At 50.7% G+C, this 23053-nt stretch overlaps 1 protein-coding gene and 1 pseudogene across 1 annotated transcript in view; one reads left to right on the top strand and one right to left on the bottom strand.

Annotated features, from left to right (window-relative positions):
• Lhpp (phospholysine phosphohistidine inorganic pyrophosphate phosphatase) overlaps positions 1–23053 on the bottom strand; it is a 158017-nt gene that overhangs the window by 64098 nt on the left and 70866 nt on the right. The window lies entirely within an intron of this gene.
• LOC101580681 lies at positions 19697–21780 on the top strand (annotated as a pseudogene).

A 23053-nucleotide genomic window follows, 5' to 3' on the forward strand; every position in this document is an offset into this window, starting at 1 on the left:
GATATTATCTGTGGCCTGTAAACTTCATACCAATAAGGAATTAGAGATACAAGTTTGGAAGAGGAAACAAAATCTCTTCACTGGAAAGAGGAGAGAAATGAGACAGACTGCTATGCTGGGATCCGGTGGGAAACCGGGCCGTGTTCGAGGGTCTTCGCTTTTAGCCACTTCTATAGCAAGAGAGGTACTCTTCGCCGAGGGTCGCTGCGCGCCATTGGTTACTTTAGCCTCGGGGACCCTCATGGGCCGCTGACCCTCGCTGTGGCCTGTGTGTAACTCTGGCAAGCTCTTTCGGCCTTTTTAAGGCGGTATCTCTGAAATTTACAGCTTAGGTTTAAGGCCCAGTTAGTGATACGTAAAGTAATACATGTACATTTCAGCATACTAATATGGCAAGAGAATGAAATACAATGTATAGTTTTATATAGGTCTATGTGAGTATATATCTTATATATTAAGTGAGGTTTCACTATGATATAACCCCTTTCTACTTTGTCTCTTTTGTACTTAACTGGAGGTAGAGAGGGTGAATTGCGGCCCTGGTGCCAAAGCCAGAGAGCTGTTTATCAGGTTTCTTTGTTCTTTCTTTTCTTAATTGTTCTCTCCAGCAGAGGCTTTAACTCCTTTTAGCCAGGATGTGTCAGAGACCTCACCAAGGCTCTCAACTTTCTTTTGTCTCTCTCTCAATTTTTTTTCTACAGGGACAACAGAGTCTGAGGGAGGAAAGGAGAACAGGCTCACAAGTCTTAGGAGATGGCTGTCCCTACCTGCTGCCCCCAGACTCCACCCAGAGATGTCCTCTCAGGTGGCACAGGCTATGGGTGGCCTTGGATGCATCTTGGCCAGCCTAGTCCTTTAGCAAGGCAAGCTGAGACAACCTCCTAAGGCCACCTCTGCCTGGCTGGGTCCGCTCAGTTCCTGTCTTCAATACTAGTGGTCGTACTGACTTGCAAATGGGCATGCCAGGGACACAGTCTGCAAGTCCAAAGGACAGCCCTGGCACTGTTTCCTGCTGGGGCAGCTGGGATCTTGCCCGCAGGGGCCTCCCTCCCAGGGGCCAGGATGGCTGTTGGTGTAAGCAGGTATGGGACACCTAATGAGGCCACATCTCCACCCCATCCGAGCAAGGACAGGGCCCAGGGGAAGCCCCTCACCCTTCCCTGTCACAGACAGTAGCCCCTGTCCTAATCCTTCTCCCAAGATGGTGTGGACTGCACAGAAGGGTCTGCCACTGTGCCTACTACTGAGCCATCCAGGCTGTAGCTGGCCAGAAATCCACGACAAGGAAGCCTATTTTCAGAGAATTATAGTCTCACGTGTAAAAAGGTGGGCCTGGCTGGGAATCAGTTGTCAGACTGGAGCTAGGAGCTTTGGCAGCTTGTGAGACAGGCGAGAAGGGCCCAATGCTCCCCAAAAGGTACTTTTATTTGACTTCCACAGCCTCCCTGAGAGAATCCCTTGCAGCCACCTGGCTACACCTGGTGTGTCACGGCCCCTCCAGGAGGCGGCTGCTTTAGTGAGGCAGTCTTCAGCTGTGGATCTATCCCAGCTACAGGAGGCCACCCTGTAGCTACCCTGGAGACTCCATCCCACTGCAGCCATCCTCAGGCCTGAGATGGGCCCCACTCCTACCCAAGATCAAAGAGAAAGAAGTACTGTGTGCACAAGCCTGCCTCTGTTTTCCTGTGTAAGCTGCCTCCTCCTGCCCTTGGTGGGTCAGTCCACACATGTTCCCCCTTGTGTTGCAGCACAGGTATGAATAAAGCCTCGCCCATGTGGCAGATTCCTGCCTATGCGTGATTTCTATCTTGAGTTGAACATGCTGAGCTGGTAACACCAAAGGACGCTGGTGCTGAAAGCAGTCAGAAATGAGCTGGTAACACTGATGGCCATTAGCAACAGAAAACAGAGAGTAATGGAGAACTGCCAGGCGTTGCCATCACTGGTAGTCGGAAGAGTTCCTAAGGATCGCCAGTGGCTGCTGGCTCTGAGCAGCTAGGAAGGCCTCTATCACTAAAAGAGGTGAGAGCATGGGATTCAAAGCTCAGGGCAGTTATCACTGAAAGAGCTATAACTGCGCCAGACCTGCCCTTTAGGCACCCGGGAATCAACAGAAAACAAACTCACTCCTCAAATTTGGGGGCCTGCCCATTAGCTTAGTTCTTTAAGCATCTGCTCATGCAAATGCAGTCAGGCTCATGATACAGAAATTCGATCCCACCTCCACCTGCCTCACAAGAGCAGCACTCAAGGCAGCCTAAGCCAGCAAAAAAAAAAAAAAAAATCATACTGAAAGAGCTACATGTTGTCCACTCATGATCCCTGTGCAAACTGAGCAAAAGAACCTCTAGCCAACTGGTAACATCTTGGAAACCTGTACAGCGATCCACTCCTGTAGAGGGCGTACAACAGGGCCTCGCATCAGCAGTGAAGAAGCTGCGGAGGCAACAGCCTATGTCTGATTGACCCACACTAGCCAGTGACACTGGGGGTGGCTTCTGTTTTTAAAATAATGATTCTGATCTTTCAGCTGGTGATGCAGTACTTTGTTTGGCTTCCCCAGCAGGAGGTCTGCCAACCTCTGGGGTCATCTCTAGGGCAAGGACTCTTCCCTTTCCAGGCAGCCAGTTCTATTCTGGGGTGGCTCTAACACTTGGGCACAGTTTCCTACAGGTTAAATAAGGGCTGAGTGTAGCGTAAAAATAGCTCTTGTTCTTACAGCAGCATTACTGCAGACCTGAAGATGCCGAGCATAGAGGACAGAGTCGCGGTCCTCCACAGCATCTAGAACTGCCCTCCAGTCTTTTTTTCTATTCGTGTACCTACACACCTGTATCTATACCTGTATTTCTAACTGCTGGACTCCAGGTCCAGTGCCGACAGTCAGGATCCAGAGGAGGAGGTGCCACAGTAGGTGGAATGGAGGGTCACGTGACAGTCGCTGTCAGAAAAAACCCAGCTCCAATGTCCCTGCTTTATCTAAGCCTCACTTTGCACATCTGTAAATGGGAGGTGACAATACTGACACCGCATGACTTAACAGCATCTGTAAGACTTGGGCCTTATCTAGAAGTAGGAAACAGGACCAGCCTCCTAGAGTTTCACAATGACCAGAGGCACCAAATGGCCTGGACCCCAGCAGTGCCATCCACTGTCAGCACGGTGAGGGTGACTCTGAGCCTCCAAGCTCCAGCAGGGCAGTCCCTTCTTTGGCTTCCCCAGCAGGAGGTCTGCCAACCTCTGGGGTCATCTCCAGGGATGGGGACTTTCCAGTCTCCAGGCAGCCCGTTCTATTTAGGGATGGCTCTAACACGTCTTCACTGGCACCATTCTCTAGTAAGGCTCCTTCTAGCACATCGCAGACACACAGCAAGGGAGTAAAATGTGAAGTGAAGGCCACTGCGAAGCGAAGGCACAGCTGGGGAACTGGGCCCTGCACAACACATCATCCACACATGTAAAGAAAGCAGAGCTTCCCTGCATGGGGGCTAGTGAGATGGCTCAGTGGTCTAAAGCACCTACGTAAAACAAGCTAAGCCAAGCAAAGCACAGGGACTGCGGTTCAATCCCCCAGCACCACCATGCCAGCCAGCCCCGCCCCCTGGTGGGCTGAGCTGGCCACACGCACACACACACACACACACACACACACACATAAATAAATAAATAAATAAAATTAAAAAAAAAAACAAAACAGAGCTTTGGAGCAGGCTCCCCAGGGGGCATACTGGTGGCCTTGGCTGGTGACCAGGGAGGCCTGCGACTGTTCATACCAATCCTGAGATAGTTGTGGAACTCTGTGCTGGACTGCTAATAGAAAATGCTTACGTGCCCACTTTACCGAAAGATCAGAAGTGAGACCAGCTCAGGAAGAGTCAGACCCAGATGTTTAAAAGATATAGTTGGGAATTTCTGCATTTCTAGGTTCTGTTCTTCTACTGGTTGGCTTCACCTTCATGCACTTCTTCCTGGGGTGACAAGGGCAGCTACTGCTAGTTCTCAGCTTATATTTCTTTTTTTTAAATTTTTTTTTAACATTTATTTATTGTGTGTGTGTGTGTGTGTGGCCAGCTCAGCCCACCAGGGGGTGCGGCTGGCTGGCATGTGATGCTGGGGGATCGAACCGCGGTCCCTGGGCTTTTCCAAGCTTGTTCCAAATAGGTGCTTTAGACCACTGAGCCATCTCTCCAGCCCCTCAGCTTATATTTCTGTGGCCATCTTCTAAGGCATTCTGGAAAATCCTGGGCCAACTATCAGCTCATCTGCCCACTGCTTTAGCTGGGAACCTCGGTGCTGAGCCTGAGTCCCAGTGAGGGGCTAGGGGTAGAGGAATGGCGGTCCCACAGGACGTAAGGACAGACTCTGAGGAAGAGGCAGAAACACAGGTGCCCCACCCCATTATATACCATGATGCTTTGAGGCTAAGTAGTCACCATAACATCTGAGGCTTTGGTTCATCACTGACCGCCCAAGGATTCTGGCCCCTTTGGAAGCATGGCCCTTCCCACTTTCAGGTCAGGGGTCACCTTTGCTGTCCCACAGCTCACCAACAAGCCAGGGGCCCCAGAGGGGAGGTAGGCTGAGTCTCTACCTCCTGGAAAGCCCCAGTGGGGTAGGAAGACAGACTGAGCCCCAGGTCAGAGGACTCCACCGGGGATAGGCCCTGCTGGTGGAGGAACAACCTGTGGGCCCAAGAGAGGGGCCACGTGGTCCAGAGAGGAGGGGAGCAAGGTGGGAAGTGTGAAGGCCACCGCTCAGTGCCAGCAAAGAAGACAGTGGTGAGAGTGGCGGGAGAAGTACCAGGAAAGGGACTGCACCTCATCTCTGGAAGGCAGGTGTCCCTGCTCACCTAAGGATGCCTTTTCCCTAGTAGAAAGAACAGCCTAGAGAGTGGAGACACCTGCCACATGCCCTCTGCACTTGCGCCCCCATCTGCAGCAGTGCCTAGCCATAACAGGTGCTCAGTAGGCATCTGGGATGGGGACAAGGCAGGCTTGGCTTCCCTGCAGTGCTAGTGGGCGTTGCCAAGGTTGGAATGTCCTTCCAAAACTTAGGTTGAAGCGTACTGCCTGGGCAGTAGGCCCATCCCCAGTGGACACATGAGGAGAGGTAAGAATCATGTCCAAGTTTATCCAGCTGGGTATGTGCTCTGGGCAGACAGGGGCCAGGCTCTTCTGGTTCCCTACCGCTCTGGTTTGGTACAGTTGCTCACCCACACTGGAGGCAGGAAGAGCATCCGGGCACCAGGGAGCCATAGTCACTCTGGGCAGGGGCTTGGCTGCCTCCAGCCCGAGGACGACAGCAGCGCCGGAGAGCAAGGAATCTGACGTCCTGGGCTCTGCCCGTGTTATGGAAGAAAACGCATCAGTGAAAGTCAGTAAAGTGCAACAACCAGGGGCTGTGCCTCAACCATAAGATGGGGGAGGGGATCTAGCCCCCGCTTCTCCTTCATCTTCATGGAAGAACGGAAATCCAACCAGTGGGTCACAATGCATCTGTCCTAGGTGTGGACAAACACAAGCAACAAGGTCAACTCTGAGAGGCTTTCCCTCCTGCCCCCCAGCTAGCTCGTGCCAACAGTGCTGGCCATGTCCCCAAGCCACACCACAGTATCGAGAAGGCTAGGGCCATGCCCAAGAAGCAAGAGCAGACTGGGATGAGACCCCAGCCTCAGAGGGGCTCCCCAGCAGGACTTGGGTGGCCCTGGAGGCATGCCACAGAGCTCAAGAGGCTAGGGTTCTCACTGGGGCCACGCATGAGGACGCTGGGGCCCACAGGAGGAACTAGAACACTCTAGCCAGGTGGTCAGCCTGGTCCAGGATGGTGAGCTGCAGCCTTGCCACATCTCAGGGTGGTGGCCCCTCCCTTCTCCAGCAAGCTGCAGCCCTGCCAGAGCTGCCCAGACTTGCCTGGCATCCCCTCCTCATTCCACTCCATGGCAGGCAAGGGAGGATGCCAACTGAGCTGACTCCAAGCATAGACACATGATTTCTGGGGCTGCTACCTGTCCCCTCAAACCACCAGGTCCTCAGATAGGGTGGGTGGGGTCACAAGCCCCCAATGCCAGGCTGTGTGAGTGTGCATGTGTGTGTAGGGGGATAAAGCAGGGAGAGGCAGGGACCTGAGCAGACCTGTGAGTGCCCCCCACCCCCACTGCAACTGCTGCTTAGCAGGACTGGCCTTGCCCAGAATTCCTTGAGACCTAGCCAATTACAGGGTGCTACCAGTATCCTGAGGCTCTGACCCTGAGAGAGGTGGGTTCGAGCCCTGACTCTGGCAGGCTGTGTGGCTGAGGTAAGTTATTCTTCCTCATTTTGCTGCTGCATCCACATCTGTGAGTGGGGAAGATGAGGCAGCTTTCCAGGTCCCGCGACGCAGGAGCTGAGGTCACAGGGCAGGGCACCTGCACAGGCCTGGGTGTGGGCGTCCCTGTGCAGGCATCTATGCAGTGAGCCTGTTGCCGAGTATCCCCCTCTGAGGAAATCAAAAGCGTGAGATGGGCAAACATGAGCAGCAGGCCCCGACCGCATACCTTGGATGTCTGCTGAGTGACTCTAGAACTGGTCTGGTGGACCCGGTGGAGCTGGCAGGCCTAGTTGACCCTTCAACAATTCCTGTCCCACCACTCTGGAGCCTTCTAGGACCTGGGTTCCCTACAGGCTCCCCAAAGGCAAGTTCCTGCTGTGTGTGTTCTCCCTCCAGGCTGGTCCTGGCTTCCCTGAGACCACCTCTGGCCTCTACCAGCCCGCGGCCCACTGGGCTGTCCTTGGGAACACAGCACAGTGTGGCTGCTGTGGCTCTGAGTACCCTTCCCCTCCTGCCCTGGAACAAAGTGGTCTGGGTCAGGGGCCAGGACATTAATGAAATCAGGCACCAGAGAGCACCACTACCCCTAATCCTGTCTCTCCACCCACTGGCCAGCCAGACAGCAGGGACGCTGAACAGATTTAGAAATCTGAGAAAGCTGGAGGGGGCAGGCAAAGATGGACTGTTCACCTGAGATACTCCTTCCTCGGCTGCAGCACCAGATAAGTCCCACTGGCCTCGTCACACATGCCCAACTCTGCCTCCCAAAGCCCTCCACTGGAGACCCATTCTACCCTCCCCAGAGCCTCTTGGAGTCCCCTCCTCAGTCTCTCATTAGGTCCAGGGTCTGAGGGAACAGGACCGCCGGGTGCTGACCATACCCGAGACCTCTTAGAACTGTAAAAATGGGAGAACAGGGTTCCTTCTCAGACCGCTAATTGGTGACCAGGATATGGAGCAACAGGGACTTTGTCTGCTATGGGGACGGGGACCTGTCGGATGTCATCTGGCTAGCTAAACACATGGCCCATGAGCCAGCAATGCCATCTGTTGGCAGGCCTGCCCTCGAAGGACCCACGTCTGTGTCCCTGGGAGGCAGACTAGAATGCTCCTGCCAGCTTGTGCAGAATGGCCTGGCCAGGACCCACCCAAACATCTCCTCACTTCCTGTGACCAGCACAGAGGCGGGTTCATACCACAGAGAACACAAGGCTCCTGGGAGGGACCAGCCATGACAAAGGATCCATGTAGTCTTTCGTTCAGTTGAAGGTCGGAACAGGCCAGCCCTCACTCCACTGCTGAGGGATTTCCCATGAAAGAGGATAAAAACCATGCACAGAATTGACTAGAGTGGGAGCTGCAGTCACTCAGGAGGCCAAGGGATGGCCGGGGACCAGGGTCTTCTGTGGAGCTGACAGTAACTTGGTTCTCGACTTGTGCGTTTGCTTTGTTAGTTATTAAACTTCACAGTCAAGAGTTTATTCACATCACATTATTTCTCCTCAGTAATGGGGACTGAACTCACAGTCCTTGTACTAAGCAACATCCTCAGCCCTTTTTTAAAGAAAGGATCTCACTAAGTCCCTAAGTTGTCCAGACTGGGCTTGAACTTGTGATCTTCCTGCCTCAGTCAGCTTCTGAGACTTCTGAGATATCAGGCATGCATTCACATGCCCAGTTTCACAAGAAAAACAAATTAAAAAAATAATAATAATAATGAAGGCAGGCACAGTGGTTCACACTTATAACCTGAGCTGCCTGTGAGGCTGAGCAGGAAGTCTGCAAGTTTGAGCTCAGCCTGGGCAGCAAGACTCTCTCAAAATAAAAAGTAATTTGGAAAAAAATAACCATTGTTGGGTTTGGGATGTAGCTCAGTAGTGCAGTGCCCGAGTTCAACCGCAAGAACCTCAAAGATATTTTTTAATGAAAGTGTGTTAGAAAGTGGGTTAGCATTTGCCTGGGGCTGGGAAGATCGGGCCTTCTGCACTGAAGACTAAAAGGTTCAGGATTTCCTTCTGGAATGATGAAACGTTACAGAACTGGTCCTAAAGGAAGGCCGCACAGTGTGAGTACACGGAGGACCACTGGGCTGCACGGTGGGCAAATTATTGTTTCAAAGAGCGACAAAAGGAAAAGACAGCACACAGGCCTGAGCTTGGGTGTGTGTGCCCTGCTCCTGCGGGGTGACCGCAGGTGAGCTGAGGTTTCTCTCTGAGCCCAGAAAGGTGCAAACACAGCCCTTTAGCCATTTTCCCCTGGGTCGGGATCGTCCTCCAGTGGCTCTGGGCTTGCAGTTTTCCATAGGAGGGCAAGAAGTCTCACTCAGCCAAACAGTGGCACTTCTCCCATCTGCAGACACAGGAGGCCAAGGCCAGAGGGACCTCAATTTCTGGAACTCGTGAGCGGGGCTGCCGTCCTGGCCTGCACTGGGCAGTTGCTCGCCATGACACAGGTGACAGATGAAAAACAGCCTCCGTGTTTGTGTCCCTCTTTCAAATTCTCTGTGCCAACTAAAGAGAAATCTGATTCATTCTGAAGAGATCCCAGAGCCCCTTCCTATAGGAAAAACTGAAGTCAGTCACTGTAGTCACCAGGACCCAAAGGCGTGCTGGGTGGCAGCTGGGGGCACACATGGCCACGTTCTGTAGCCGCCTCCCTGCTGCCTGCTCTGCCTCACGGGCAGATGCCTGTCCTCGCTCGGCGGCCTGTGCAGGGCAGCCGAATGCTGGCGGCTACAGGGGGAAAGGCCCCCACAGCACCTGGTCCTAGAGAAGCTCAGACTACTCAAATCCTGTTCAGGAAACTTCTGCTCTGAAGTCCAGAAAGTAAAAACTATTCTGGGCTCAAACATCTTCCACCCTTGTGAACAGCGTAAGGGAAGATCTGCTGTGAGGTTTGTGTAGCTGGTTTATTTACATAGTTAGCAGAAGATTCGAATCTTGGCACCTTTAATTTGTGCTTAAGAAAGAGCATGTTGACTGGACTGGGGGTTAGAGGAAAAGGACATGGAAGCACAACAGTGTCCCGCATTTGGCTGGTCCCAGGAGGCAGGGTCAGTGAGGGTACAAAGAGGTAGGAAGACTGACTTACTGATGGCTACATTTCCCCTAAAAAGTAGGGGGAAAGAGGGGTCTTTAGAATGGGCAGACTGTCCCTTCCACGTATCTGCCAGGACGGCAGGCCCTGGCCCAGCCCCAGTGCCCAGGGAAGATGCAGCCTGCCCCTGGGAGGACGAAGGGAAGGGGCAGCGGCAGTGGCAGACAGTGGTCCTCCCAGACAAGTCCTGGCCATTCCAGCCCAGAGCTCTGCCCAACCCTGAGACAAGGCCCAGGAAAGCAGCGACTACGACTCTGCTGCAGATCTGACCCCAGCGGAGGGTGTTCCCAGTGGGGAAAGTAGCAGCCAAAGCACCTGTCATGGAGAGGTGGCCGGCGTCTAGTCTAGTACTGGAACCCTTGCCTGGTGGCCCTGGGCACAGCTCAGCTATCTCATCGGAAAGGCCCCTCCCGGGAGAAGCCAGCACCCATGGTTCCACAGGACTCACTGAGACCCCAAGGACCTGCACCTGCAGACACAGGGACACTATGGAGTAGGCAGGAGTTCTGAGCTGAGCAGCAGGGACGCTCCATGGCTGGGGGGACCGCAAGACGCCCAGGGGAATCACCACCGGCCTGGGCCCAGGTTCTGCAGGAATGCCCGATGTGCCAGATGCCTAGGGGCGGGGCACAGGAGGAGCCGCTCAGGCCCTACCTGTCAGCCAGCTGTGGCTGCACCCTGGCTGGGCAGGACGTCCACACAGAGCAGGCCTGAGGAGAAACCTTCGTGCTTTTCTGTGCCCAGCTCCAGGGCAGCCCTGTTGAGTAAGGAGTGCAATACATACCACCCATCCAGAACCCCTCTCAGCTCGTGGAGGGACACAATCACAGCCCCCGACAAAGCTCTAGGACTCTCCTGCCAGGGGACCAAGCCCTCTGTGTGGCAGGTCCTCAAGAGCTGCTTCCCAGCCTAGCCACTGTGGTCAGGCCCAAATTAGTGCTTCAGTCGTAATGTGGCCACGCTGTGACCAGGAAGAGGGCAGCCTGGACACGTGGGCGGGACACTCCTACCTCACAGGGAGCCCAGACTCCACACTCCCCAGCAGCACCCCGGGCTCTCAGCTGTCTGACAAGCTGCCTGGAAACACAGCTGTGGGCAGGTGTTTGCAGAGCTTGAGGATGACGCCCAAGGGTCATCCCGCAGCAGGCCCCTCCCTTTTTTGTGCCAGCCCTGCTTGGTGGCCCAGAGAGCTCAGTGTCCCCATCCTGCCTCAACTTCACACAGGTGTGAATGCCACATCACTCGCCACATGGCTGTCTGCCACCTGTGCCCTTGACAAGGTCGCCCTCCTCACCCCGTCACCCCTTCAGTTGGCCACCAACAGAGGTCAGGGCACAGCAGGCTTGACCTGCTTACTCATCCAGTGGCCTTTGGGACCTGTGAGGCTACTCAAGGCCAGAGGAGAGGCTCAATACAGGGCAAGGCTTGCCTTGGCCACAGACAAGACACAGTCCCTGCCACATAGGACTCTTTATCTGGCAGAGGCAGAGACATGGTAACCTCCACACCCAGTGCTGCCTGCCCAGAGATTCCCAGAGGGGCAAGGAGCATGGGTGGGGGAGGGTGCAAAGGGCGAGGTGGGTGCTGCCACGGGGCAAAGTGATAGCATTTCTGCACAGTGAAGGGGCTCTGGCCCAGGATCTAGGCTGCCCACTGGTGTAAGGCAGCCACATACAGAAGGGAGCACCAAGAGGGTGCCACAGGGGACTCTGGATTCCCTGCCCTAACCTCAAGTGAAGTCCCACCAAGGCTAGGGAGCACATGGCTGGCTCAGTGGACTGGTCTACACCATGCAGTGCACCAGGCCTCAGGTGGGTGCGTCTGTGTGCCTACAGTGCCATCTGGAGGGAGAAAGGGGTAGTGCAGGGATGAGGCCCCTCCCTTTGGAGAAGGCCAACTCCAGCTGCAGAGGCAAGTTAACATTTTCTGGTAGTCGCACTAACAAAAAAAAGTACAGTAACAGGCGAAATGAATATACAGAGTTGACATTTCAACCAATAAAGTTGGCTGAAACTCAGTCACAATCTCTTGCCTACTGGGTCTCTGAAGCCTGGCGTGCAGTTCGCCCTTCCAGTATACCCCATTGGATCAGCTGTATTTCAAGCACTTGGGCCACACAGGGACAGCGAGGCTCTAGAGTCACCACTTGCTGGGAGATCTGACCCTTTAGCATAACACCTGTATTCAAATACACAGAACCTGCCTTCCCTTTCTGCCCTGCGGCCTCCCCAGGGGTCCCTCAGTCTCTACCTTCCCTGCACCAAGACTCTTATCCCTCCAACCTGCAGGATAACGAAGGCAGCACTGCATCCTTACAACAAAGCACAAGTCAGCCAAGTCTCCTCCTCTCCGCCCAGGGCAACGCACCTGCACCTGGGGCCAGGCAGAAATCTCTTGCCCCGGGCCCCAGCATCACCGCTGGCCATCACTGAAGGCTGCTACACACCAAGCATGGGTGTGAGCACTCACAGGTCGCCTGTCGTCTGGTGTTTACAAAGAGGAAGGATGACCAGGGAGAGACGCCACAGATCATGTTCAAGAAGAAAAAGACCCTGCAGGCTTCAAAACAATATAGTCCCATTTTCATAAAATAAAAAACCCCAAATATTAGCAATATACATGCCTGGCAGGACTTGGCAAACTGCACGGAACTTATCTCTCCGGGAGCAAACTCCGTTGGGTAGACATCGCTTTATTTTTTTTGCTGAGCTGGGGATGGAATCCAGGGTTTTGTGCATACTAGGCAGGCCACATCTGCAGACCTTCCTACGCTTTCCTTTAAATGTGACGCAGGTAACCAGACTCTGAAAAGCATTCTCTTGGAGGTCTGGGGAGGCATAACCTCCACATGCCCGACTGCGGGTTTGTCAACTTCCCTTGTGCTGGGACCATCTTCACCATGTGCTGCGCCATCTAGTGGCTGCATAGGCTTAGAGCAAGGCTTTCTCGGTACAGGGGCACCTGGCTTACGCAGATCAAGAAGACTTCGAACGAAGACATTTAATCAAGAAAGATAATATGCCCCCCAACAAACTGGAAGAAGCCCTGTGCACAAAAATCATAGGTCTTATGTTTCCTCTTCTGCTCAGGCACACCGCTGTGTTTTCAAACGAGGAGGTATCACCCTTACGCGCAGCAGTCAGATGCACACTAAGCTCACTCTGGGCTGGCCTCCAGGGGGCAGTGCTGGGCCAGGGTAGCAGGCACCGCACTTGAGGGGTGTCCAGGTCCAGACCTCAGCCAGGAGCTCCTTGCCTGGGAGCAACAGCAAGGTCAGGCTCTGCCATTCTGAGGCAGAGGTGAGACTAGGGACGTTGAAGCCCTGGTCTAGTGCGGATCCCCTGCCCCCGCCGCCAATTCAGGTGTTGGAAACTGTTACGGTTTGTGTCTAGTTTTTCTCTCAAAGCCTCACGGAGTCATCGGGGCAGGCTTCTAGAGTTTGCGATTAATTCATGATCCAACGCTGGGATTATGGGTGTGAGTGCTACACCCGCCCTGGGGCGGATGGCCTGAATACACCATAAGGCAGGGAGAGAGGCCTGCTAGCTGCCCCAGCCTGCTCCTCCCCTTGCTCTTTGCTGTTTTCTGCTGCCATGAACTGCTGCCCTGTGCCACGTGCCACTCTGCCTTAGAGCCAGCTGAGTACGGACTGAAACCTCCACTAACTGTGAGCTAAATAAACCTTTCCTGCCCTAATTTTGGGTGTTGGCTATCTTGTCCCAGCAATGAGGACAAAGTAACTGAGACAGGAACTTCCTCCCAATGCTAAGTATGGGGACGTGAGCCTTTTAATAGATCACAGGATTAATGGCACTAGAAGGGCTTCTCTCTTCTGCCAGGAGAAAACATAATACTCTCCCTCTCTGGGGGACATAGCAACTAGGTGTTATCTTGCTTGTTTGTTTATAGATAGGGTCTCACTCATTATGTAACCCAGGCTGGCCTTGAACTTATTGTGTCCTCCTGCCTCGGCCTCCAGAGTGCTGGAATTACAGGTATGCACCACTGTACCTGGTAAGTAGGTGCCATCTTGGAGCCAGAAAAAGCACCTGCTAGCACCTTGGTTTGGATTTCCCAGCTTCCAGAACTGTGAGAGAACATATTTTTTCTTCTGTACAAATTACCTAGCTTAGGTATTGTCATAGTAGCACAAAGACAGGACTCGGGGCTGGCACCTCAGAGGAAATGCTTCTATGGCCTGAGTATGGGGTCTTCCTCATTCCTATAGGCCAGATATAACTAGGGGAGCCAGGGGACCACCCACTTTGGGGCCTGGGAAAGGAAGAAGGTCCACATTTCAGGTGTGTTGGAGCTTCCAAGGGAGGTCTCAGTCTAAGAGGATACAGAGGATGACCAGAAGGGACTGGGTTTCCTGACCCTAGATCCTGGGGTCACCTATGACCCTAAATCCACAGATCTCTTGGGTGTCTCGCCTAGGAGGGACCCCAGAGCAAGAGTCAGGCTTCTCATTAATTCCAACGTTGCCCAAGCATAATCACTCAGTTAAAACATGACTGAGTGTCTGACTCCTAAGCCCAGGTCCCCTGGGGACCATATTTTTAAAAATTTAATTAAGTTTATTGGTACAATTTAGGTTCATATAGTGATCACATTCATCACAGAGAATTTGTACCTGTATGTGATATACCTTGACTTATCTTTTTCCCCCTCTCATGCCCTTCTCCTCCCTTCAACCCCTCTTCCCCTCCTTATTATAAAGCTTGGTTTCCATTTTTATCCTTCTTTTCTCATTTTTTCTTCTCCCTTCCTTTCTCTTCCCCTCCCCTCTCCCTAGGTCACCTTTCCTTTTGAACAGTTTCTTATTTCACAGCATCTATTGTACAACTTGGTTCTTACTTACACTTTCAGTTTCTCACACCAGAGAGACAATTCGGTATTTACACACGTGTGTCCGATTTATTTAAAGAGTATGGTCACAAGTTCCACCATTTATTGATAAATGTCTCAAAGTTACCCTTATGGCACAGTAGTACTACATTCCATAAGAAGCCCATATCTTCTTTATCTATTCATTGGTTTATTGGCATTTGGGTTGTTTCCAAGATTTAGCTATTACAAAGTATGCTGCTATAAATATTAAACATGGGTGTGTGCATGTCACTGTTATAGGATGCTTTTACTTCTTTTGGGAAGATACAAATAAGGGGAATATGTGGGTCAAATAGGATCTCTAGTCCTAGTTTTCTGAGGACTCTCCACACTAATTTCCATTGTGGCTGTACCAGTCTACACTCCTACCAACAGTAGAGAAGGGGTCCCTTTTCCCCACAGCCCCACCAGCACTTGTTATTGGTTGATTTTTTGATGATAGCCATTCTTATGGAAGATGGAGTTTCAGTATTGTTTTAATTTGTATCTCTTGAATGATCGGTGACATTGAACATTTTTTAATATATTTATTTGCCATTTGTACTTCTTCATCTGCGAAGTATGTATTCATCTCAGATGCCCATTTTTGGATTGGGTCTTTGAAATTAGGGGATCTGATTTTTTCCCCCAGTTTTTTTTTTTTTTTTGGGAACCGGGGATTGAACTCAGACCCTTGTGCTTGCCAGGGAAACACTTATTCCACTGAGCCATCTCCCTGGCCCCCTCCCCAGTTTTTTATATATATTAGATATTAATTCTTTGTCTAAGGAGCAACTGGTTAGGATTCTTTTTCCCACTCTTGAGGGTTTTTTTCACTTAGTTTCTTTTGCTGTGCAAAAGCTATTTCATAAGATGATAACCCAGTTGTTGGGTGATCATGATTTAACTAACAACCTGCAAATCCGTACCTTCTCTGAAGGGTACAATCAGATCCATCTAGCATAGATGAGGCAATTACCTGATGTCTAGGACATTCTCAAAGGCCCAGGGCAGCTGCAGGTACCCTCAGCAGGTCAGACGGAGGCCCTGTCCCTCAGCGTCCCTGACACCTTGGCCTGTGGTCTTTGCACTTGCCATGTATTTGTGTTTCAAAACCCAGACCTTGCAACAAGACTCTGCCTTACCACCGGACATCAAGCCAGGAAGAAAGAAAGCTATTTGGGCTAGAAAGGTCAGTCAGACCCTTCCTTACAAGTCAGTTACTGATGGTCTGCACTCACGCAGCGGTCCACTGGGTCATCACGGCACCGAATCTCAGAACCAATGACAAGCCGCTCCTGGATGGTCTTCCGTTCCCTCTCCCAGGTTAGCCAGAAACTTCGTTAGATGTTTACAGGCGCCAGCCCCCCCCGCCCCCACTCAGCACCTGCTTCGTCACAGCACCACCCATGCAAGCTCCGCCTGGAGCCCAATCTGATACAACCACCAACCTCTGGCTCCTCCTCAAGGTTCTCTGGCTTCCCTTTGGGCCACCTTCCCATGCCCAGGAATAAGGGATGTCTTGGCTTTCCACCCACTTCTCTTTCACACCAGAGAAAGGAACCTTACGATTTTGGTGGATCACCATTTCTATCTCTGCTGTTGCTAGCCTGCATGCAACAGGATCCACCGCAATTCTCGCCAGCGAGCTGATTCTTGTCCCAGGAGTACCTGCCTCATTTTTCTTGTTCTCTCTCATTTTCTTGTACCTACGGTGGACATCCTCCTGTCCTTTGAGGATTCACTGGACTGGCAGACATTTCTCACTTTGTCACACCCTAAAAAGAGTGACAACGTTCTGTGTGGCTGTGCACCTTTTGGCTCACCTTAATTCAGCCGCTATGAGAAATACTCCTTCCCAACCCCCAAAACACACACACTCGGGCGCCTCTTACTGAACTTAAATATTGTCCATCTCCAGGAAATTGCAAAGCTTAAGCAACTGAACTTTTACCGCCAGACAGCTTGGCCCCAACACAAACTTGATAATGGCAGCCACTGGCCCAAGGAGGGCACTTTCAATATCAATACTGTCCAGGACCTGGACACAATCTACTACCTCAATGGCAAATGGGCAGAGATTCCTTACATACAGTCTTTTATTGTTCTCGGGGTGCACCCCGCCCTCCTTCAGGCATGTGGGGTGATCCAAGTACTGCTGGCTCACCCCACACCGCAGTACCTCCTTCACCTGATCTCCTATCTATGCCTCTCCAAACCCTCTTGACAATGTTCCTCCTGCTTTCACTCCTCCCCCACCCCCCAAGTCCTGCCTTCTCAGTCTCCCCAGCCAGATCCCCCCGTGCCATCTACGTCTCACCCTCCTCTTCTGTTCCTCTGCTTCTCTGTCACTATTTTCTCCTCCTATACACTGTACTGGGTTTCACCCCACCAAACTCCATCATCTTACAGCCAGTTTTTCCCCACCCTCTTGTTCTCAGCTCCTGCTTTCCCAGCCCCAACCTCTTCTCCCCCTGGAAACAGGCTGGTCTCAAGGGGCTGGCTCGCACTCATGTCCCTTTTACCCTCTCTGATCTATCCCAGATTTCTCATAGGTTAGGCTCCTTCTCTGCTGATCCCCATAACTATATAAAGGAGCAGCAATTCATCAATTCCTATGATCTCTACTTTAAGGATCTATATATTATCCTTACCTCTACCTTGTCCTCCCAGCTAAAGGTCCAGCTCTGGCAGGCAGCTCAGGCAGTAGCAGACCAGAGACACTACATTGATCCTCACCATCCTATAGGTACAGTTGTAGTTCCAGACGCTGACCCCCACTGGGACTATCAGAACCCCATGGCTCAGTCTGCATGGCCACTATGGCTGGCTGCCTGACTGCAGGACTTAGGAAAATTTCACACAAGGCCACCAACTACCAGAAACTCTATGAACTAACCCAGTGCCCTGAAGAAAACCTCACCGAATTTCTTTCTCACCTTATTGACACCTTAACCAAGTATACTAATGCTGACCGTCAGTCCCCTGAGGGAATAACCCCTATCAACTCCCACTTCATTTCCCACTCTGCTTCTGACATCTGAACCAAACCAAAAAAGGCAGATCTTGGCCCTCGGACCCCACAGGGAGACCTACTTAACCTGGCTTTCTGTTTTTAACAATAGAGAGGAACAATTAAAACAGGATAAAGAACAGTATGCTAGGGATGGTAATATAGCTCAGCAGACTAAGCACCTGCTTAGGCAAGTGTAAGGACCGGGGTTCAATCCCTGGCACCACATGCCATACTGGCCCTACTCCCAGGTGTGCTGAGCCTGCCACTGAGTCCAGGTGTGGTGGTGCACACCTGTAATCCCAGTGCTGGGGAGGCTGAAAACAGGAGGATCACTATGAGTCTGAGCTGTGTAGTGAGACCCTGTACCACATACATAAAAAATAAAGAACAGTATATTAGACTTACATGCCAGTTCTTGGCTGCAGCACTTGGGACTCCTATCAGAGCCAACCTAGACAACACAGTGCCATCCAAGGCCCTCCTGGAGAATGCTTCAAATAAGGCAAAGAAGGATACTAGGTATGAACCTGCTCCAACCTGCAACTACCACCAGGACCTTGTCCCATCTGCAAACTCGAGGACCCCTGGGAGTACGACTGCCCTATCTGCCAAAGAGTAGATAAGTCATCCAATTCCCTACCCTCACAGGATATCTCACCACAGCTGCTGGGCTCATCAATAACTGACCTGCTTGGTTCTCACCACTGAAAAGGATTGACTGGGCTTGGGGTCCACGCCCCCCCCCCATCACGGTATCTTTGTCTGAACCTCAAGTATTGATGGACATCTCAGGTAGGACACTCTTTCCTTGTTGACATGAGGGCCACATATCATGTTCTTCCTGAGTTTTCAGGCAGCTGGACTTGAGCTACAGTTCTCGTTGTGGGAGCTGATGGCCAATCTACATAACCGTTCCAGACAGGAGCCCTCCCCTGCAGATTCCACATACTTTTCTTTACTCACAGTTTTTTTGGTCATCCCTATTTGCCCCAGAATGGGATCTTAGGCAGGGATCTCCTCCAAAAAATCCACTTCTCTTTTATCTTCTCTCTTCCCACAACACTTGTTCCTCAAACTCAGCCCCTATGCACTGCCAGTTTATTCCTTCCTCTTCCTCACTCCCTGGTCGATCCCATAGTTTGGGACACCTCTAGTCCCATTTGTGCCACCCATGTTACCCCTGTACTAGTCTTCCCCGTGTTCCTCAGTATTCAATAGCCCCTAAACACCAACAGGGACTTAAACCCATAATCCAACATCTCTTAGCCAATGGTTTTCTTAAAACTGCCCATTTGCCTTACAATACCCCTATTCTTCCTGTACTCAAATCTGATGGCTCCTACCATTTGGTCCAGGATCTCAGGTTATCAACAGTGCAGTTACACGAATCCATCCAATGGTACCAAATCCCTACACCATGCTCTGTCACATTTCCTCCTCCACTACCCGCTTTATGGTCCTGGACCTCAAGGATGCTTTCTTCACTATCCCCCTACACCCCGATGGTCAGGACCTCTTTGCCTTCATGTGGACAGACCCAGATGCTCTCTATTCCCTACAGCTCACATGGATAGTTCTGCCTCAGGGATTCAGGGATAGTCCTCACTTCCTTAGCCAGGCCCTGGCTACTGACCTGGCAATCCTCAATCTCAAACCTAGCACTCTCCTCCAGGATAGAGATGATCTTCTCTGTTCCCCCTCCCATGCCTTAGCCATACAACACACAGCTACCATTCTCAACTTCCTCTCAGGTCATGGATATAGGATTTTCTCTGTCAAAGCTCAAATAGCTTCACCAAAGGTCAAATACCTAGGACTTACCCTCACTCCCACTACTGGCTCAATCATTGCTGATCACAAAGCACTCCTCTGGCCTCCAAGTGCCCACTACAAAGCAACAAGTCTGTCTAGCCAACTTCTTTTGCCTTGGGTTGCTAACTTTGCTTCCCTGGCTCAACCTTTCTATAAAGCACCTAAAGGCTCCTTGTTGGAACCCTACCACTCTTATACATTCTTCCTTTTATAAGCTACAAGAGGCCCTCTTGGGGCCGGGGAGATAGCTCAGTGGAATAAGCGCTTCCCTGGCAAGCACAAAGACCTGAGTTCAATCCCTGGTCCCGCCAAAAAAAAAAAAAAAGGCCCTCTTAAAGGCCCCAGCTCTCTCACTCTCCCAAACCTGACCCAACCTATATATTATCTCTCAAAAACACAATGCAGTAGGAGTTCTTGGACACAGAAAGGGACCTTCATTTCAAATAGCAGCATACCTGTGAAAATAGCTTGACAACACAGTACGTGGGAGGGCCCCCACCTCCAGGCCCTTGCAGCAGCAGTCACACTAATACAAGAGGCAAAGAGGCCGCGTCTCGAAGTGTCACCGGTGGCGCCGTGGCTGTAGCAAGGGAAGGAGCTGACTTGGGGAGTTCCAGGCGGCGGGCGATGGCAGCGACCCGGGCCTGGACCTGCCCCGGCACGGAAGTGTCCTGGGGGCCGTGGGAAGCCGGAGACCGAGGTGGCATCCCGGCCTGCATGGGGCAAGATGTTGAAAATGTGGAAGGTGCGGGAGCTGGTGGACAAAGCCACCAATGTGGTTATGAATTATTCAGAGATTGAGTCTAAGGTTCAAGAAGCAACAAATGATGATCCTTGGGGACCTTCTGGGCAACTCATGGGAGAGATTGCCAAGGCTACATTTATGTATGAACAATTCCCAGAACTTACGAACATGCTGTGGTCCCGAATGTTAAAAGATAATAAGAAGAATTGGAGAACAGTTTATAAGCCTTTGCTGCTCCTAGTTTACCTCATAAGAAATGGATCAGAGCATGTTGTTACAAGTGCCAGAGAACACATTTATGATTTGCGATCCCTGGAAAATGACCACTTTGTAGATGAACACGGCAAGGATCAAGGTATAAATATTCGCCAAAAGGTGAAGGAATTGGTTGAATTTGCTCAGGATGATGACAGGCTTCGTGAAGAGCGGAAAAAAGCAAAGAAAAACAAAGACAAATATGTTGGAGTTTCCTGTGAGTGTTGTAGGCTTCAGATACAGTGAAAGATACGATCCTGAGCCCAAATCAAAATGGGATGAGGAGTGGGATAAAAACAAGAGTGCTTTCCCATTCAGTGATAAATTAGGTGAACTGAGTGATAAAATTGGAAGCACAATTGGTGACACCATCAGCAAGTCCCGGAGGAAAGATAGAGAAGACTCTCCAGAAAGATGCAGTGACAGCGATGAGGAAAAGCAAGCAAGAAGAAGCAGGTCTCCCAAAAGTGAATTCAAAGATGAAGAAGAAACTGTGACGACAAAGCACATCCACATCACACAGGTCACAGAGACCACCACAACTAGACACAAGCACACAGCAAATCCTTCCAAAACCACTGATCTTGGAGTGGGCGCGGCACATTACACAGGGGACAAAGCAAGTCCAGACCAGAATGCCTCAACCCACACACCTCAGTCTTCAGTTAGGACTTCAGTGCCTAGCAGCAGGTTATCAGGTGACCTTGTTGATCTGTTTGATGCCACCAGCCCGTCCACAGCAGGAGGATCAGCTGATCTATTTGGGCGATTTGCTGACTGGCTCAGCTGCTGCATCAGGCAGTTTCCCTTCCCAAGCAACAAGTGGGAATGGAGACTGGTGACTGGAGCGCCTTCAACCAAGCCCCGTGCGCCTCCGCAGCTTCCGGCGACGAGCTCCTTGGCAGTGCCTCCCAGCCAGCAGACTCTGGTGACTGGAGTGCCTTCAACCAAGCCCCGTGCGCCTCCGCAGCTTCCAGGGGCGAGCTCCTTGGCAGTGCCTCCCAGCCAGCAGTAGCACTTGTCAGCAGCTCACAGCCAGCATTAGGGCCACCTCCAGCTGCCTCGGCTTCTTCAGACCTGTTTGATCTCATGGGCTCAGCCCAAGCAACCATGACATCTTCCCAGAGTATGGATTTCTCTTTGATGAGCACTAACACTGTAGCACTTGGTTTGCCCATGTCAAGGTCACAGAATACAGATATGGTCCAGAAATCAGTCAGCAGAACCCTGCCTTCTACTTGGTCTGACCCCAGAGTAAACATCAGCCTAGACAACTCGCTACCTGGTATGCAGCCATCTAAACCCCAGCAGCCATCGCTCAATACCATGATTTGGCAGCAAAATATGCAACAGCCTCTGAATGTGATGACTCAGTTTTGGAGCCGTGAACCTCAGTTCTCCATCAAATATGCTTCCTGTCCGGCCACAGACTAACCCTTTGCTGGGGGGACCCGTGCCTGTGAGCATGCCCAGTGTGATGACTGGCACCGTGGGAATGGCCCCTCTTGGGAACGCTCCACTGATGAACCAGATGGGCATGAACATGGGCATGGGGATGCCAGCTGCTGGGATGGGCTCGACAGGCGCGGTGGGCGTGGGCGTGCCCACCCTGGCCATGACTTCCGGAACCGTGCAACCCAAGCAAGATGCCTTCGCAGATTTCGCCAACTTTAGCAAATAGGAGACTGAAAAGAAACAGATTGAATGAGGAATTTTTAGCTGAGCAGATAGGTGATATTGGGATGGAAAATGCTAATCAGCTCCCCTTTCTTTTTATCAATTAATTGAAATAAAAGTACATAAAGAGCCAAAAAGGCTGTTTTATAAAAATAAAGTATCTATCTAGTATTTCAGACCAAGCAAGAGCACTTAGGTCATGCAGTCAGGATAATTTTTCTCAGAGAGGTTTGACTGCAAATAGGGCAACGAGACCACTGAAAGCCTTTATAAATTGAAGAGTCCGTTTAACATCACTGGTGGGAAGGTGGGAATAAGACTGAATAAATGTGTTTAAATCTCTAATTTTATATTTTACTTTTCCTGAGGAACTTGATTTTCTGTCCCTGAATCACCTTGTCATAATTGGGTCTGTTCCTTTTACTACTCTCTTGAGTCCATATATGAAATCATTAAAGTTGGATGATCAGTTTTTTATAAAAATATATATTTTTGTCCAAAAAAGGCATACATATGATTATGGCTAAATCAAAGGTAACTGGATTTTGCTAATGTTCCAGGAACAGTGCTATTATACTATCCAAATTTTTATTATAATGAAGCCTCTTTACAGCAGTTGGTGATCTCTGTGGGACCTTTCTGAGGTCTTCTGTTATAATGATCTTGTGCAGAACTAGGGAAAAAATTTCTTCAGGACTGCTGTATGGTTTCCTTTAAAAGAAGAAGAAAAAACTTGGAATACTTTTTGTTTGTGTTTTGTAGCCGTTACCCACGATTTGCAGTGAGCCCCTGGGCAAGGCTTCCTTCCTTGTTCATCCCTGTAGCCATCACTTAAGGCAGGAATGGTCACAAGAGAGAAATATTTATTTTTTATCTTTTTTGATGTCTTTTCAGAAAACTGAAAAAGTGAAAATCCATTGAAACCTTAGGTTAAATGTTAGAACTCAACAACATCCACCTCTAGATATTATACAGTATTTGTTTTGTTTTGGTTTTGAGTGTACACATATGCCATTAGCAATACTGTTCCACTAGAAAGGAGTTAAATATATATTATTAAAGGAGACCTGTAGCAGTCAGAGATTTTATTCATTTAAGGACAAATAAAGGAAATTTATTAAAATGTTTCTGTATTTCTGCTGTAATTCTACATTAAGCTCACATGAAAATCATGGTTTTAGAGTTTGGAATGCAAAATTACTTGTTTCAGCCTCAAGCTGGGAATATTTTTAAAAATAAATACTATATATAAGTATCAATTATTATCTCCCTATTTT

Source organism: Octodon degus, unplaced genomic scaffold (genome assembly GCF_000260255.1).
Source record: "Octodon degus isolate 3935 unplaced genomic scaffold, OctDeg1.0 scaffold00010, whole genome shotgun sequence".
Taxonomy (NCBI): domain Eukaryota; kingdom Metazoa; phylum Chordata; class Mammalia; order Rodentia; family Octodontidae; genus Octodon; species Octodon degus.